This window comes from Ranitomeya imitator, chromosome 3, assembly GCF_032444005.1.
Source record: "Ranitomeya imitator isolate aRanImi1 chromosome 3, aRanImi1.pri, whole genome shotgun sequence".
Taxonomy (NCBI): Eukaryota; Metazoa; Chordata; class Amphibia; order Anura; family Dendrobatidae; genus Ranitomeya; species Ranitomeya imitator.
Window position 1 is genome coordinate 248,552,844 of NC_091284.1, and position 14,545 is coordinate 248,567,388.

The 14,545-nt window shown below is 46.5% G+C and overlaps 1 protein-coding gene and 1 long non-coding RNA gene across 2 annotated transcripts in view; one reads left to right on the plus strand and one right to left on the minus strand.

Moving 5' to 3' along the window:
• LOC138669670 (glutathione S-transferase Mu 4-like) overlaps positions 1–14,545 on the minus strand; it is a 197,839-nt gene that overhangs the window by 39,996 nt on the left and 143,298 nt on the right. The gene's annotated exons all lie outside the window — the stretch shown is intronic.
• LOC138672028 (uncharacterized) lies at positions 3,977–4,362 on the plus strand. The gene is made up of 3 exons (XR_011319538.1): positions 3,977–4,091; positions 4,167–4,240; positions 4,319–4,362. It is a non-coding gene; the product is annotated as an uncharacterized lncRNA (long non-coding RNA).

The window sequence follows — 14,545 nt, forward strand, 5'->3', positions numbered from 1 at the left end:
TTACCCCCACATATGGGGTACCAGCATACTCAGGACAAACTGCGCAACAATTACTGGGGTCCAATTTCTCCTGTTACCTTGAGAAAATAAAAAATTGCTTGCTAAAACATCATTTTTGAGGAAAGAAAAATGATTTTTTATTTTCACGGCTCTGCGTTGTAAACGTCTGTGAAGCACTTGGTGGTTCAAAGTGCTCACCACATATCTAGATAAGTTCCTTGGGGGGTCTAGTTTCCAAAATGGGGTCACTTGTGGGGGGTTTCTACTGTTTAGGCACACCAGGGGCTCTGCAAACGCAACATGACGTCCGCAGACCATTCCATCAAAGTCTGCATTTCAAAAGTCACTACTTCCCTTCTGAGCCCCGACGTGTGCCCAAACAGTGGTTTACCCCCACACATGGGGTATCAGCGTACTCAGGAGAAACTGGACAACAACTTTTGGGGTCCAATTTCTCCTGTAACCCTTGGGAAAATAAAAAATTCTGGGCTAAAAAATTATTTTTGAGGAAAGAAAACGTATTTATTATTTTCACGGCTCTGTGTTATAAACTTCTGTAAAGCACTTGGGGGTTGAAAGTGCTCACCACATATCTAGATAAGTTCCTTTGGGGGTCTAGTTTCCAAAATGGGGTCACTTGTGTGGGGTTTCTACTGTTTAGGCACACCAGGGGCTGTGCAAACGCAACGTGACGCCCGCAGACCATTCCATCAAAGTCTGCATTTCAAAAGTCACTACTTCCCTTCTGAGCCCCCACGTGTGCCCAAACAGTGGTTTACCCCCACACATGGGGTATCAGCGTACTCAGGAGAAACTGGACAACAACATTTGTGGTCCAATTTCTCCTGTAACCCTTGGGAAAATAAAAAATTCTGGGCTAAAAAATTATTTTTGAGGAAAGAAAACGTATTTATTATTTTCACTGCTCTGTGTTATGAACTTCTGTGAAGCACTTGGGGGTTCAAAGTGCTCACCTCACATCTAGATAAGTTCCTTTCGGGGTCTAGTTTCCAAAATGGGGTCACTTGTGGGGGGTTTCTACTGTTTAGGCACACCAGGGGCTGTGCAAACGCAACGTGACGCCCGCAGAGCATTCCATCAAAGTCTGCATTTCAAAACGTCACTACTTCACTTCCGAGCCCCAGCATGTGCCTAAACAGTGGTTTACCCCCACATATTGGGTATCAGCGTACTCAGGAGAAACTGGACAACAACTTTTGGGGTCAAATTTCTCCTGTTACCCTTGGGAAAATAAAAAATTGCGGGCTAAAAAATCATTTTTGAGAAAAGAATTTTTTTTTTTTTTTTCATGGCTCTGCGTTATAAACTTCTGTGAAGCACTTGAGGGTTCAAAGTGCTCACCACACATCTAGATTAGTTCCTTTGGGGGTCTAGTTTCCAAAATGGGGTCATTTGTGGGGGATCTCTAATGTTTAGGCACACAGGGGCTCTCCAAACGCGACATGGTGTCCGCTAATGATTGGAGCTAATTTTCCATTTAAAAAGCCAAATGGCGTGCCTTCCCTTCTGAGCCCTGCCGTGCGCCCAAACAGTGGTTTACCCCCACATATGGGCTATTTGCGTACTCAGGACAAACTGGACAACAACATTTGTGGTCCAATTTCTCCTATTACCATTGGCAAAATAGGAAATTCCAGGCTAAAAAATCATTTTTGAGAAAAGAAAAATTATTTTTTATTTTCATGGCCCTGCATTATAAACTTCTGTGAAGCACCTGGGGGTTTAAAGTGCTCAGTATGCATCTAGATAAGTTCCTTGGGGGGTCTAGTTTCCAAAATGGGGTCACTTGTGGGGGAGCTCCATTGCATAGGCACACAGGGGCTCTCCAAATGCGACATGGTATCCGCTAACAAATGGAGCTAATTTTCCATTCAAAAAGTCAAAAGGCGCGCCTTCCCTTCTGAGCCCTGCCGTGTGCCCAAACAGTGGTTCACCCCCACATATGAGGTATCGGCGTACTCGGGAGAAATTGCTCAACAAATTTTAGGATCCATTTTATCCTATTGCCCATGTGAAAATGAAAAAATTGAGGCGAAAAGAAATTTTTTGTGAAAAAAAAGTACTTTTTCATTTTTACGGATCAATTTGTGAAGCACCTGAGGGTTTAAAGTGCTCACTAGGCATCTAGATAAGTTCCTTGGGGGGTCTAGTTTCCAAAATGGGGTCACTTGTTGGGGAGCTCCAATGTTTAAGCACACAGGGTCTCTCCAAACTTGACATGGTGTCCGCTAACGATGGAGATAATTTTTCATTCAAAAAGTCAAATGGCGCTCCTTCCCTTCCGAGCCTTACCATGTGCCCAAACAGTGGTTTACCCCCACATGTGAGGTATCGGTGTGCTCAGGAGAAATTGCCAAACAAATTTTAGGATCCATTTTATCCTGTTGTCCATGTGAAAATGAAAAAATTGAGGCTAAAAGAATTTTTTTTGTGAAAAAATAATACTTTTTCATTTTTACGGATCAATTTGTGAAGCAGCTGGGGGTGTAAAGGGCTCACTATGCATCTAGATAAGTTCCTTGGGGCGTCTAGTTTCCAAAATGGGGTCACTTGTGGGGGAGCTCCAATTTTTAGGCACACGGGGGCTCTCCAAACTTGACATGGTGTCTGCTAAAGAGTGCAGCCAATTTTTCATTCAAAAAGTCAAATGGCGCTCCTTCCCTTCCAAGCCCTGCCGTGCGCCCAAACAGTGGTTTACCCCCACATATGAGGTATCAGCGTACTCAGGACAAATTGGACAACAACTTTCGTGGTTCAGTTTCTCCTTTTACCATTGGGAAAATACAAAAATTGTTGCTGAAAAATCATTTTTGTGACTAAAAAGTTAAATGTTAATTTTTTCCTTCCATGTTGCTTCTGCTGCTGTGAAGCACCTGAAGGGTTAATAAACTTCTTGAATGTGGTTTTGAGTACCTTGAGGGGTGCAGTTTTTAGAATGGTGTCACTTTTGGGTATTTTCAGCCATGTAGACCCCTCAAACTGACTTCAAATGTGAGGTGGTCCCTAAAAAAAATGGTTTTGTAAATTTCGTTGTAAAAATGAGAAATCGCTGGTCAAATTTTAACCCTTATAACTTCCTAGCAAAAAAAAATTTTGTTTCCAAAATTGTGCTGATGTAAAGTAGACGTGTGGGAAATGTTATTTATTAACTATTTTGCGTCACATACCTCTCTGGTTTAACAGAATAAAAATTCAAATTGTGAAAATTCACAAATAAACACAGAATTTATTGACCTAAATTTACCACTAACATGAAGCCCAATATGTCACGAAAAAACAATCTCAGAACCGCTAGGATCCATTGAAGCGTTCCTGAGTTATTACCTCATAAAGGGACACTGGTCAGAATTGCAAAAAACGGCAAGGTCTTTAAGGTCAAAATAGGCTGGGTCATGAAGGGGTTAAAAAAAGGACCACGTCAATTCTTTTTGCGGATCTGCAGCGTTTTTGAACTTGTTCCATAATAGAAATCCGCAGCTGTAAAAAACACATGAAATCTGCACAGAATCCGCAGCAAATCCGTAAAAACTGCAAAAAATCCGCTCAAAAATGCGTAGATTCTGACCTGTGTTTTCTGCCAAGAAATGCAGAATCTGCACAGAATCCACAGCCAAATCTGCATCGTGTGCACGCAGCCTCCGGCTGGTTTCACGATTGCAGTTGTGTCCGCATTCGCATGCGTCGTGTTTTCCTATCTTTAACATTGTGGACACAGGTACATGCATTCGTATGCTTTCAGGCACGTTTGACTATGCATGCGCGTCTGGGTGCGGCTAATGCAACATGTTGCTATTTTGGAGGTGGCAATTTGCCGCCTCCAAACGCATGCGGACACTTGCGGAAGGGATGCGTCGAAACAATGCATTACAGGCTATGGGAACGCTGGCGTATGCAAGCACACGCGTTCGCTAGCGTTTTCATACGCATCTTTTTTTCCAAAGTAAACCTGTCTAGACACACATTAGCCACCCCCACACAAAGGTAGATAAAAAGAAGGTGCGGGCACTGGTAGTCCACTACTCTACAGACTGGAACCTCTTCATCTGTGAAGAATCACAACTTTGGTTAATGTGAGTATAAAAGCGAATGTCTGTCCTTTTTTCTCTCTTTAGTATGTACTAATTTCTGTCTCTCTTTTCTTGCAGCATTTATAATGTCTTCTTCTTCCTCATCTTCTGAGGAGTGCCATGGCCCTGAACGTGCTGGACAGGAAAGTGAAGTGAGTACATTCCCTACTGATTGGTAAGTATTCTCTGTCACATATACACGTGGCCAAATTTTTTTTTTCCTTTATCAGAACAGTTCTTCCTGCATCGGAAGCAGCCAGCACAAGTTCGGGTGGCAAGATGGCGTGTAAGTATACTTGACTGATTGTACTCTGTTTTTTCCCAACTGTACTATTCTTGCCTGTTTTTTATTTCTTCACTTTGCTTCTATCTTCCCTTTTTGTCTTGACTACTATTTTTTTTTATGTTTTTATTTCTTTTCTAGGTTCCAGAACAGGATAAAGACCTCCTAGATAAAGACCTACTAATTTCCCTGGTCGAGGAGCGAGTCGCGTTGTGGGACACCTGGGTTCAGCAGCACTTGGACAACGTGGTGATCCGGCGGCTGTGGAATGAGGTGGCCCGAGCAATAACGGATGGCTGGGACAACACAACGCCACAGGTCCACAAGGAATTTTGTAAATATTTAAATGTTGTGTGATGCGGCATTGACCTTGGCCGAGATCACACAACTGTGTGTGATGCGATAAACTCCTACGAGCTTCTCGCATCACACACAGTTATGTGATCACGGCTGAAAGTGGATTGTCCAACAATTGTTTTCTTTTTTTCACAGTGAACAAAGTCAGAACCCGTTGGTGTTCGATGAAGGATCGCTTCAACAAGGACCTTCGTCAAGAGAGCCAGGTTCGCAGTGGTGCTGCAGCAAGGATCAGAAAATAAAAATATCAATCAGATAGCAATCGCACTTCATTCAGATGTAAATCGGATGCTAGTTTTGAAAAATCACAATATTGGCAGGCTCCGGCCACCTGCGGCTATTGTCATGTGTGTCTGGCCTGCCGCTTTTCTATTGGCCTGCCCTCTGTATCTGTGTGATATATTCTGTGTCCTGTGAGTAAAGTGTTGTCAGACTGGAAATACGTGGAGAAGCAGTGACCTTTTATATGCGCCCATGTAACCAAGCAATTCCAGCCAGCGTCCTTCATTCAGACTCCATCCAAAGCAGAGTGGACCTCCTGAAACACGGGGTGGTACTGAAAGAGGTACCCCAGCTTGGTAGACCCCGTTACACTGGTGGCAGACAGCCAGGATATGATACCCCTTCTACAGGAGGAAAGGAATGAATGGTAAACAACTACCAGAAGTTAAAGAGGACTACATTAAAAGATCTGGTGAAAGCCCGGGGGGTTGATGGCCAGCAACAAAACAAAGCGGATTTGATAGCAGCCATCATGGAACACGACAGTGCAGCGCCCCCCAATGTGAACGTGGAGGATACTGAATTCCAGAGGGAGGTAAAGAACAGATTGGCGTTCTATGGCCCAAACCCTGCAGTAGAGATCATACGAGAGGTGATGGCTGATGTGCGTACTGATCTGAAGGAAAAGATCGCCGAGCGGACCAGGATAGAGCTAGCCAAGATGGAGATGGCAAAGCGGAGAGAGGAGAGTCAGTGAGCAGGGGGAGCTCTGGCCTTTGACCAGGTACCTTCAACAGTAAGCCACAAAAAGATCCAGTATAATGCCTTCCGACAGTTGGGGGAGGCAGAGGAAGACATTGATGGCTTTCTGCAGAACTTTGAGCGGCAGTGTGCCCTTCATCAAGTGAAGCCGGAGGAACGGATTCAGATTCTGGCCAGCAAGTTGACAGGCCGGGCAGCGGACGCCTTTCGCACGGTACCTGATGAGGACTGTATGGACTATGAGCGGATCAAAGAAGTGATCTTGGCCCGGTATGCGCTGACACCAGAGGCATACCGCCAAAAGTTCCACGGACTTATAAAACGCATAACTGATACCCACGCTGAATGGGCCTGTAAATTACGGCGGTCACTGCTACAGTGGGTACAAGGGAGCCAAGCAACCACTAAGGAGGAATTCCTCCAGCTCTTCTTGTTAGAACGATTCTTTAATGGACTAACCCCCGAGACACAGGAATGGCTTCGGAACAGGCGGCCAACGACTCTTGAGGAAGCCGCTCGTCTGGCCGATGAACATCATGATGCCAGGAGGCCTCAGTTGTCCGGATCAAAGATGGTCACTAGGGGTCCGCCCATGGACCTGGAGGGCCCCAAACCACCGAAGATTGTAGGGGGACCAGCTAGAAACCTGGCCTACCACAGTCCCCCTGGGGCACGATGCTACACCTGCCGTCAGCTGGGCCACCTGCAAAGACAATGTCCCAACCAGACTCAGCATACCCAGTGGCCAAAGGTGGGAACAGCTACCTTCAGCCAGGCTGCTGTACACTGCTACCAAGGCGAAGCTGACCCGGCATTGGGGGCTACGACTAACCAAGGGGTGGAAGAGATGGAGGAAGTCCTGCATGAAGTAGACCCCGTGCAGGCAGCCCGGGCAGATAATCGACAACAGCATCGACAGGTCGTGTGGGTTAATGGGAAACGTATGCAGGGGCTAGGAGATTCTGGGGCAACTTTGACCCTTGTGAAGCCTCATCTAGTCCGGGACCAAGAGAAGACGGACCGGACAGTGGCAGTCCGTGTAGCAGGGGGAGCTATACATCGACTGCCCACTGCCAGGATTCACCTGAACTGGGGAGTCGGGGATGGCCTTGTTGAGATTGGCTTGAAGGAGGATTTGCCTGCAGACGTCTTGCTGGGAAATGACTTGGGGCCCATGTTGTCTGCCTCCTCGGTTGCCCCTCTGGTTGAGACATACCTTGTGACCACCCAGAGACAAGCTTGAGCTGCGGAGGCGGAATCACACTCAGAGGAGGCCCAGGTAAGACATCCCAGCCCTACATGTATTCCCATAGCCAGACACATTTCTTGGGTCACCCCAGATGAATTTAAGAGGGAGTAACTTGAGGATCCTTCATTGAAGGGATATCGTGGGAAGGCAAAGGAGGGGAGAGGGGTACTGGAAGGGGAACAGTTTGTATGGAAGCAGGGACTCCTCTACCGGATCACAGAGCAGCACCACACAGGGACAAGCCCCACTATAAAACGACAGCTGGTAGTTCCCAAAAAGTATAGGCAGGAGTTACTGCGAATCTCTCATGACATACCCTGGGCCGGGCACTTCGGCGTCAGTCGCACCAGGCATAGTCTGACACAAAACTTCTTTTGGCCGAGGGTAAACTATGATGTTCGTCAGTACTGCCAAACCTGTGACAGTTTCCAGCGCATTGGCAAGAGGGGAGATCGATGCAAGGCCAAATTACGCCCGCTCCCCATTGTGGAGGAACCATTTAGCCGAGTAGCGGTCGATCTGATAGGACCATTAGCCAAACCCAGTCCGTCAGGGAAAAGGTATATATTGACAGTGGTAGATTATGCCACACGGTATCCAGAGGCGGTTGCGTTACCTAACATACTGGCAGAGACGGTGTCGGCCGCCCTGCTCCAGGTTTTCTCACGGGTTGGATTTCCCCGAAAGATTATCTCGGACCAGGGTACCCAGTTTACAGCAGAGGTGACCAACCAACTGTGGAAGCTGTGCGGCGTAAAGTCCATTAGAAGCGGCCCGTACCACCCGCAAACCAATGGGTTGTGTGAACGCTTTAACAGAATGTTAAAACAACTCATTGGGACTTTTACCAGGACCTACAGGGACTGGGAGAAATTCTTGCCACACCTCCTGTTTGCCTATCGGGAGGTGCCCCAAGAATCCACGGGGTTCTCCCCGTTCGAGCTGGTATATAGGAGACGGGTAAGGGGACTCCTAGACATAGTGCTAGAACACTGGGAAGGGGAGGGCCTCATAGAAGGGGTACCTATTGTACCCTATGTGCTGGAATTCCGGGACCGCCTACAGGAGCTGACCCAGGCTGTACGTGAGAACATGCAGGTGACCCAGCGGCGCCAGTGTGTATGGTACGATCGGAGGGCCAGAGAGCGAATCTTGGAAATAGGACAGACGGTCATGGTGTTAGAGCCCACTAGGCAGAGCAAGTTCCAAGCTGCGTGGCAGGGGCCCTACCAGGTAGTGGGGAAAATAGCCGACACACCTATAATGTCGCCGATTGTGACGACCCCAGGGTTATCAGCATGTTCCACGAGAATATGCTGAAGCCCTACCGGGAGCGCCCTGAAGAGGTAGTGGCCATCTGTGCACCTGAAACAGGATTTAGCCGGACTTCCCTTGCCAGATTTTTTAGGGGGAAGGACTCAGTCTAAAACATGGGACCAGGTACACTTGGATGAAGACCTAGGCCCCCGGGAGAGACAGAAGGCAGAGGAGTTGTTGAGGCAGCAACAGAGGATGTTTTTGGGGGGACCAGGGTACACTCGCCTGGCACAACACAAGGTTGAGACCCAGGATCAGACCCCCCTGCGACAAAACCCCTTCTGCGTCCCTGAGCCTGTTTGAGAGGGGATGCGACAAGAGATGTTGCGTTTAAGGGTCATTGAAGAGTCAGATAGTCCCTGGGCATCCCTGTAGTGTTAGTGCCCAAGAAGGATGGGACTACACGGTTTTGTGTAAACTATCGTAAGCTCAATGAGAAAACAGTGATGGATGCATATCCCATGCTGCATGTGGATGAGTTGTTAGACCGGCTGGCGGAGGCAAAGTATTTGACCACCATCGATCTAAGCAAAGGCTACTGGAAGATTCCCCTTAGTCCTGATGCTATTCCCAAGTCGGCATTTGTCACCCCGTTCGGCTTATTCCAGTTTCGAGTTATGCCATTCGGGATGAAGAATGCCCCGGCGACCTTCCAGAGGCTGGCTGACCGGCTTCTGGATGGTCTTCAGGACTATGCTTGTGCCTACCTGGACAACATCGCCATCTACAGTGTGACATGGGAAGAGCATCTAAATCACCTAGCGACAGTATTGGACAGGATCCATAAGGCCGGAATCACCCTGAACCGAAACAAGTGTCACATGGGCAAAGCAGAGGTTCAGTATTTAGGGCATTGGGTGGGAAGTGGGAAACAGTGACCAGAACCAGCCAAGGTTGAGGCCATAGCCAAATGGCCCACCCCACGAACTAAAACCCAGGTCATGGCGTTTCTAGGGACAGCGAGGTATTACAAAAAATTTGTTCCCAATTACAGCAGCATAGCCAAGCCCCTCACTGATCTGACCCGTAAGAACCAACTCCGCCAGGTAACCTGGACTCCAGAGTGTGAGAGAGCCTTCCGCCAACTAAAGGACGCCCTCACCAATACCCCTGTATTGGCCACACCCGATCCAACTAAACGTTTCCTTGTTCACACAGACGCTTCTATGTTTGGATAGGGGGCAGTACTGAGCCAAGTCGGGCTGGACGGCCAAGAACACCCGGTAGCTTACCTGAGTCGGAAACTACTGCCCCGAGAAGGAGTGCCTGGCGGTAGTATGGGCACTCAAAGAGTTGCAACCATATTTGTATGGACGACAGTTTTCCCTCCTAACGGACCGTAATCCCCTAGTCTGGCTTAATCGGGTCTCCGGAGTCAACGCCAGATTGCTGCGTTGGAGTTTAGCCCTACAACCTCTGGACTTCACCATCCACTACAGACCCTGCAAACAAAACGGTAACGCCGATGGACTAAGTCGACAAACGGAACTTGTACCAACCCCATAAACTTCGGTCATCCCCAAACTGATCCGTTAAGGATCAGAATGTGTATGCCGATCGCGTCGCTGAAAAGGGGAGCTGTGTTACGTGTTACAGAACCACTCAGCACCCAGAATATGTTGTGCAGTTATATGTATGTATAATAGGTTCCATGTGAGATGCATGTCCCTAATGCACCAGCCCAAAGGCTGCGCCCCTGGGCAGAGGGGACACGATATTCCCCTTTTGTCCGCCCCCCACCTTTGTAATTCCCACAGTAAATATCGACAGGCTCCGGCCACCTGCGGCTATTGTAATGTATGTCTGGCCTGCCGCTTTTCTATTGGCCTGCCCTCTGTATCTGTGTGATATATTCTGTGTCCTGTGAGTAAAGTTTTGTCAGACTGGAAATACGTGGAGAAGCAGTGATCTTTTATACGCGCCCATGTAACCAAGCAATTCCAGCCAGCGTCCTTCATTCAGACTCCAACCAAAGCAGAGTGGACCTCCTGAAACGCAGGGTGGTACTGAAAGAGGTACCCCAGCTTGGTAGACCCCGTTACAGTGATCTCTTAAATTGAGATCAATATGATTGCTTGTACCTGACCAAATATAAGCTGAGTGCTCTCTTAGAGGCTAAGAATGCATCAGATACACAGAGACATACTTTCTCTCTTAGCAAAGGCGTACACACAACTGAACTTTATTCTTCTAAACAAAGGAAGATACTAAGAGCAGGAAATAGGGGGGTCGCACAACTTCTGTACAGCTAGTCATTTTGTAATTGGTCCAGTCCAAGCTTCATTTCCAAATATGGTGTATTCCAGTGCCTTCACTCCTGCATTCCAAAGATTCCTTCCAGTACAGTTTCAAGGACCTCCAAGACATCTTCATGATGTAATATGATCCAATAGGTGGTCAGTCAATCAATGGCGCAACACAGAAAAAGGAATGGAAAATGGGGAAAGGAAGGCCTTACCGATTGGGAAATGGTCACCACCTGAATTTAGCCTGAACATGTCCCTGCACTGCCCTAAGTGGGTCCTTCCCCCCACCGCCGGAACCTCGTCCCTCACTGATACCTAACTCTGCCCTGACTAGTGCACTGGTCAGCAAGGGATGCTAGCCTCACCACTGCAGATAATACACACAGGGGACAGTGACAAACACAAAAAGACAAGGAGAAAACACAGTACATGGATCATGAAATCTGAGCTGTCCATTAGATGGGCAATGTTAAGCTTTTACCCCCTTGATGCAATCTTTATTCATGTAGAAGTCAGATATATATATATATTTATCCCTCGAAATAGAATTGGTCTTCAGGGGTTTTATAGTAGAATCATGGCCATCACCATCTTCTTGGAAAGCCAGTGTAGGGGATAGGCTGTCCACGCTCTTAGTGACCATCTGTTCAACACAAGGAAATATACAACAAGAAACCACACACATGAAAATAAGGGTTACCATAATAATTGTACCAATCTGTGCCAACCATTTCTGCCATCCCGTCATCCATTCAATCCAAGTATCCTAAAGATAACCAATTCCTGATTTTTCTTAAGTTCCTCAGATAAGGATCCAAGCTTTTTTATTGCTAAAGTAACCTTTCCATTCGGACCTGTGTTATCGGGAATAAAGGTACAACAAGTTTCTCCACTCAATTTACATACCCCTCCTTTCTCTGCTAGAAACATATCCAAAGCCATCCGGTTTTGGAAAGCCATAGTGGATGTAGCTTCCAACTGTTCAGCTAGCCCCTTTAATGCATCCTTAGTATAACTTATGAATCTTTGTTGGTTATAATATATGTAGTTAATCCAATCTACGTTTTTATTGACAGTTACAATAGGGATTATAGACTCAAATCCTGCTTTAACCTGGTCCCTTGCTTTAAACTCATCAGGGACCCCCCTTAGTACCCCTATAGCGTCAATATACACATGAGGGTCAAAGCTTTCTTTGGGGGCAGTTCCCCTTTTCATACATTGGGGTTGTTTCTGATTAGTTAAAGGCGAACCTTCAGGGATAAGATGAAAAGGCATGATGGCCTTGGCCAAAGTACACTGTCCCTTCCAATTACCCTCTAACTTAGACCTTATCTTCATATCCCCACATATCCAGAATATGTCCGCTACTGAGGAGACCTGCTGTGTTAACTTCTCAGGGGTTGCTGAGGAGTAATTATGGCAAAAACCCTTACTAAAATTCCCCAAGAAACGGCCCTCTCCTTGTATTTGCATACAAGTGTAATTCCCAGGATAGATAGTAATACTTCGACCAAGAGACTGAGTTTTATCCAACACAGGATATTTATCCCTCCATCTCCCACATTGTGTTTAATTAGTGGAGGTGTTGGTAAAGAGGGCAAGGACACACTCCTCCTCCAATTCAGAGATTAATAGGGGAACAGATCCCAAATGGGGCCTGGCTGCTGCACACACATAACAAATGGTTCTATTTTGTTGTTGTGCAGTGTACCTCATCCACTCAACCCAGGCGTTAACATCTGTATATCCAGTCTCTATAGCAAGTGTATCCTCATAAGTGGGGTTCTGGATTCCAGTTATGCCTCTAAAAACACAAACATGTTGAAGAAGTGAAATCCATGGTATTCCAGATTTGTCACTTTCACCCTACACATTTGCCCATTCCTGAGAGTCCAGCATACAGTATCTTTAAATTGGAAATTGCCTGTTGGGGTCTTTCCCCCCCCTGACTATAATATGCACCCAAAGTATACTCTCCTGCATCATTGGGTGATGGATCCTCAATAGTGAGTATCAAAGGATGACACTTTGTCCTACATTGGTCACTAGAGTCAGACTTGAGTAGCGTCATCTGCGTAAGCAAGGACTTCCCTTTACTACTCTTTTGCTTGAAGGCAGGGGTCGGTTTATATCCCCACCCTATATCACTTGTATCCCATCCTACAGATGTCCAAGAACCACACTTTTTATTTCTTCTTTCCCAATTCCCACAAATAAAGAATACAAACTGTTGTCTTTCCCGAGAGTCGTGACACTCCTGGCTCCCCATACCCACTTCCCTGTATTATGTCACAGGCATCAAACCCATATGTAGCTACCACTGTACTCCAGGAATTGTACCAGAAAGTAAGAATTCCCTTTTCTTTAGTTACAGCTACCTGTTGCCCATTTCCTATACACAACAGCATTAGGTAGATGATGGCAAGGATATGTATTACTCAGGTGGCTAGTCCACTTTTTTAATGTTAGGCATGAATCCATGGTGGTCTCCCTTAGAGTTTCACTGAGTTAGGCGTTGTCGGGAGAACTTGGTATGGCCCCTCAAAATGTGGATCTAGGCTCCTTCTCACGTGTCTGCATATGACCACCATTCACCTGGATTCAGCTGATGCACGTCTGCACTTTCATTAGAATCTGGAATGGATGAGAATACATGTTTATGCACCTATAGGGCACGTATCACACTAGGGTTCCTATTTGTTTGTTTATTATTTTTGGTCTATACTATTGTGCCATATTGGCGTTTTAAATACACCTAATAAAGGTTAATTTTTATCCAGTTGCTAAATACTGCAAGAGACAAGCACTCTACCCAATTCTTTCATGTGTCTGTCATGGCCTTCTGAATTTTTAAGTTTAAGTGTCCTTTTATCATTAATTAGCACATTTTACTTGATAGGCTTCTGGCCAACCAGAAAAGAGATCTACACATACTAGGATATATTCATACACTCCTACGTTGGGTAGCTGTATGTAGTCAGTCTGCAGTCTCTGAAACGGGTAGAGAGGCCTGAGTGTCGCTTTCTTAGGGACTTTTACTGTTTTACCTGGATTGTGCTGTGCACAGATGAGGCATGACTGTACGAGTGTCACCTCTACGTAATGAAACCAGGAGCGATCCAGAAGGCATTTAGCATAGTACACATGTGACATTTTGAGGTGTGACTGGGGCCATATACTGCTTGCGCCATAATTAGGAAAAATGGCTTTGGTATATACAATTCATCCTTATTCTCCCATACTCCATTCGAGTTCAGCTCCCATTCTCTCCCAGTGTTCCTTCTCTGTTTGGGCAGCTGGAGGGATTTCAGGACATCTAGGCTCAGTGTGGCTGGAATACACTGACTCTCCTCGCCACCGTCCACTGCTCCCTAGGCCGCCTTGCTGCTACTTTAGCAGCCTCGTCCGCCCTTCTGTTGCCCTCTACCTCCATGAAGTCACCGTTTGTGCTTTCATCTTGATTATGCCAACCTGGACTGGTAACATCAATGCCTCCATTAATTGTTCCACCAGCTCTGCATTGTTAAGGGGCTTACCGGCTGATGTAAGAAACGTTCTGCTTCTCCAGATAGGGCCATAATCATGGGATATTCCCCATCCATAATTCGAGTCTGTAAATATTAGCGACTTTACCTGCAGCAGCTCTACACGCCTCAGTGAGTGCCTTCAACTCTGCCTCCTGCACCGACATGTGAGAAGCGAGTGGTTCAACTCGGATTACCTCATGTGAGGATACTACTGCATATCCAGTGTAGAATCGCCCATCCTGGTGGTATCTGGAGCCATCTACAGGAAAAATCTCAATATCTGCATTAGGATCAGGTTTATTGGACATATGTAAAACCCTCGGTCTCCTGACTCATCTATGCAGTCATGTTCGTGCGTCACATCAGAGTACTCTTCCTGGACTGCCATGTGTGGGGGCAACAGTTCCACATTTCTGGTTTAATGGACCAACAGCATATTCGGGGTAGAACTGGTCATCCACACAATACTGCAATCCATCCACAAATAGCTC